Source organism: Anopheles coluzzii (assembly GCF_943734685.1).
Source record: "Anopheles coluzzii chromosome X unlocalized genomic scaffold, AcolN3 X_unloc_67, whole genome shotgun sequence".
NCBI classification, from domain to species: Eukaryota; Metazoa; Arthropoda; class Insecta; order Diptera; family Culicidae; genus Anopheles; species Anopheles coluzzii.
In genome coordinates, this window is record NW_026054499.1 from 1 (window position 1) to 5,000 (window position 5,000).

A 5,000-nucleotide genomic window follows, 5' to 3' on the forward strand; every position below is an offset into this window, starting at 1 on the left:
CTACAGCGGCTTCTCTGCACTTCTGGGCTACCACCTTGTGACGGGAGACATTGCTAGCGGTCACTCTGCACTAGTGATGGTACACCACCGTGATACGGGAGACATTGCTAACGGCCACTCTGCACAGGTGCCAATACCACCTTGTGACGGGAAACATTGCTAGGAACCGATCGGCATCTCTGCGCGATTACTTGACGCACACCCAACTAAGTCAACTGTTGGACTTTTTCGTAATCACGGCGGGACACATTGAACGAGCTCTAACGGATCTCTGCACGCATGGAACATGGTGGCGGGAATCATTGCTAGAACCGAACGGCGCCTCTGCGCGATGTACAAACAAGCTCAACAGGAACCTCGTATCGGCTGCCGAGCCGGAGCTCGAACAACTTGGACTTTCACCTCTAATTTATATCAACTCACCACTCCCCGAGGGATCCGCAGAATTGCTTCTGGGTCCCGTATCGTTATTTGCGATTCGTGTTTGCATTACACTACATTGAACTATTCCAACTTGTTTATCCGCATGGCGAACATTTGCTGCATTGAACATTAAAGTTCCACTTCGCTCTCCCCTACGTGGGTCTGAGCTTCACTCTCAGGGAAAAAATATGCCACATTGGTTAGGGAAACCCGGTTTCATCACGCTATGTGCCCTGCACCACCAGCTTAGCGTGAATGCTTCGAGTTTCCCTAAGAAGTTCGATTGGTCTTGCAGAGTTTAAAGACAACGAAGCTTAGTTTCAAGCAATGATTTAATATACGCGTATTAAAAACCCTTAACTGTTACAACTTTTATGCTTGAAACCATCGCAACGAAGTCTTTGGGTCCGTAGACCCGTGATGTACTGCTCCAGGAAACGTTTTGAAAGAGTGGAAACTCAAAATCATAGGTTAAGATCATCGGCAGAACCCACCAGACACCACTTTTGCTTCATAAGTTCGGCCTATAGTCATATGACGATTTTCATCGGGGAGGGGACGTATGACCCAAACGGGGGCTTATATGACCCACGGACACTGCAAACCATGCTCCTACGACTAAATAGAGGTTAAAACTACGATTTGGTGAAATCTTCATTTTTGACCTCGGAGCAAGGTACCTTCCCTATAGTAGGCAATGAGTAAATGATCATAATCCCAGGAGGGCAAAAAATGGGAACCCGAGAGGAAAGCGCTGTTGGCGCGCCTAAGCTAGTGGCCCGTAGAATAAAAAGGGTACCCCCAACAAAGTTGTCGTTTCACGTTCTGGTTTCACTTTTCATCATCTAGGGTGCGTTCCTGACACGTTTTGAGGGGTTTTAGCAAAAAAAAATTTTTCGACTACTCGAGCTCTCTGGCCCGTTCGGTGCACATTTTTGAAAAAAGCTAGGGAGCTGCCCCTAGTGTTCGGGGTGTCACAAAATGTTGAAAAGTGGTCGAAAAACCACTATCCAGAATCGGATGTAGAATCGTTAGACGAACTTAAAATTGTTCTACGACACCCATCTGCGACGTTTAGTATTCGAGATATGGCCCGTCCTAGGTCTGACCGAGCAATTTTTGTTCCGCGCACTTTGTGCACCGTACACTTTGATGTTTGTATGAAAAAGTACCCTACCTAGGGACGCGTAGAGCAAATTTGTACCCCCGGGCATGTTGTCGATTGACGTTCTGGTTGCACTTTTCATCATCTAGGGTGCGTTCCTGACACGTTTTGAGGGGTTTTAGCAAAAAAAAAATTTTCGACTACTCGAGCTCTCTGGCCCGTTCGGTGCACATTTTTGAAAAAAGCTAGGGAGCTGCCCCTAGGTTCGGGGTGTCACAAAATGTTGAAAAGTGGTCGAAAAACCACTATCCAGAATCGGATGTAGAATCGTTAGACGAACTTAAAATTGTTCTACGACACCCATCTGCGACGTTTAGTATTCGAGATATGGCCCGTCCTAGGTCTGACCGAGCAATTTTTTGTTCCGCGCACTGTGTGCACCGTACACTTTGATGTTTGTATGAAAAAGTACCCTACCTAGGGACGCGTAGAGCAAATTTGTACCCCCGGGCATGTTGTCGATTGACGTTCTGGTTGCACTTTTCATCATCTAGGGTGCGTTCCTGACACGTTTTGAGGGGTTTTAGCAAAAAAAAAAATTTTCGACTACTCGAGCTCTCTGGCCCGTTCGGTGCACATTTTTGAAAAAAGCTAGGGAGCTGCCCCTAGGTTCGGGGTGTCACAAAATGTTGAAAAGTGGTCGAAAAACCACTATCCAGAATCGGATGTAGAATCGTTAGACGAACTTAAAATTGTTCTACGACACCCATCTGCGACGTTTAGTATTCGAGATATGGCCCGTCCTAGGTCTGACCGAGCAATTTTTGTTCCGCGCACTGTGTGCACCGTACACTTTGATGTTTGTATGAAAAAGTACCCTACCTAGGGACGCGTAGAGCAAATTTGTACCCCCGGGCATGTTGTCGATTGACATTCTGGTTGCACTTTTCATCATCTAGGGTGCGTTCCTGACACGTTTTGAGGGGTTTTAGCAAAAAAAAAAATTTTCGACTACTCGAGCTCTCTGGCCCGTTCGGTGCACATTTTTGAAAAAAGCTAGGGAGCTGCCCCTAGGTTCGGGGTGTCACAAAATGTTGAAAAGTGGTCGAAAAACCACTATCCAGAATCGGATGTAGAATCGTTAGACGAACTTAAAATTGTTCTACGACACCCATCTGCGACGTTTAGTATTCGAGATATAGCACTTTGTAGGTCTGACCGAGCAATTTTGTACTGAAATGTATGGTGAACATGTAATTCATTAAATAACATTGACTTGCATCGTGCCCTACTTCATCGGCACAGCTGTTATTGACTATCTTTAGTGGAAATGGATTGAGTTTGACCATTTTAAGCCCATTTCCTATGCCGTGCACCAACATTGTGTACCGATCAGGGAAAGTACGCTACGTACGCGTTCATGGATGTCGATGTTGGTACAAGTTGCCTTTCGGGATAGCCGTGCACCAAAACTGTGTACCGATCAGGGAAAGTACAAGACGGAGGGTGCAGCTCGAGCGTACGCGTTCATAGATGTCGATGTTGGTACACTTGCACCAAAATTGTGTACCAATCAGGGAAAGTACAACACGGAGGGCGCAGCCCGGGCGTACGCAATCATGGATGTCCATGTTGATACAATCTACGTGTACGTACCTAGTTTTTGTAGGAAAAGTTGCAATTAAGTGCTTGCATGCTTAAAATGCTCATCTCAACCGGTCACCTTTTGGCCTGCCCTTTTATAACAGAAACCTAGAAAGATACTCGAGATTTTGTGTGTTTTTCCATTCGCCCGGGACGACGAAATGAGCTATGTGCACATCGTGCAGAAAATTGTCTTCGCCACGCATGTTTTTGTCCATCCACTCATATAATCACCCGCATTTGTGTTCAACACGGACGGCGCAGCCCGAGCGAACGCGTTAATGTTTATGTTTGTACACACTGCTTGTACGATTCTAGGATTTGGTAATTGCGTCACAGTGCCCGACCGTCGCGGACACCATTCTTGGACAGAAGTCCTAGTACGTAGAGTACTTTCCCTAGGTATGTGCTCGTTCGTGACTATCGTTGCGTGCTTACGGACACGCTTGGGTATGTTTACCATACAAGGTTTACTAGGGAAACCTGGGAAGGACGCTTGCCCTCCCGTCGCGGACACCATTCTTGGAAAGAAGTCCTAGTACGTAGCGTTCCTTATTTTACTTGATCAGTTTGTAATGCATTCGCTTTGTTCCATCGACTTCTGCTACTGCTCACTAAGGGGTGTTCGTTTGCGATGTGTACGATAAGCAACTGTCTATCGTAACCAGCAGTTAATCAACACTTTTTACCCAAGTCATAGCAACATAGAGTACTTTTCCTAATCGGTACACAATTTTGGTGCACCTCTAACCTCGCCGGCACTTTATCGTTACGTTTTGTGCACAACCTAGGGACGTGGTGTAAGTTTCATGATTTTTATGTTTGATTTGGTTTATTATGATTGAAAAATACGCTACGTCCCAGAAATTGGAGCTCGACTACTTCCTCCATGTGGCGAAAAAAGTTACTGGGCAACGCCTAGCTTATGCCCCATTTGTACTTCAATTTTCATTATCAGGTTTGAAAAATACGCTAAGTCCCAGAAATCTGAACTCGAATACTTTTGCCACGTGGCGCCAAAAGCTACTGAGAAACGCCTAGCCTTTTACCCATTTATAATTTAGTTTTCGTTATAAGTTTTGAACAATACGCAAAGTTCCAAGAATCTGAACTCGAGTACTTTTTACATGTGCCGCCAAAAGCTACTGAGCAACGCCTAGGTTGATACATTTTTGGTACATGGAGTGTATGCATGCAGGCGTACTGCCGTGCTAGACCGGAAAATCGATCTTGCTACTAGAACGTAAAGTAATTCCCCTAGATAGGTGCTTTTGCATGCCTCTGATCGACGACCATGCAACGTGCGACACGCGTAGCTAGGCTTCCCCAAACAAATTTCCTAGAATAGCACCAAATTGCACACTTTCAGGGGTATATTTTGGTACCGTGTACCGTGCATGGTACAAGTATCAGTAGCTCGTGCAATTTATTTTGCATCGTGTTGCGGTTGCTGGTGCGTCGGGATAGGAGTGTTTCGAGACTTTCGCCAAGCGTTGGTGCCATTTGGTGGATAATTAATGTTCTAGCCACAATAAACGTGCCACATAATGCCAATAAGGAAAAAGCCGATTTCTAGGAACTTCCAGTCAGAATGTTTGCCATCAGCGCTTTCCTGTCGAGTTCAGGATCTGGGACTTAGCGTTTTTTTTTCCACGATCCAATCCAACGACCAGATCGTGAATAAACAATACATACAACAGTGCATCCCTTTAAAGTAGGAAAAAGCCGAATTCTAGGGAGCTCCAGTCCAAAAGGTTGTCATCAGCGCTCTCCTCTCGAGTTCAAGATTTGGGACTTAGCGTTTTTTTCGCGATCCAGCCAAAAGACC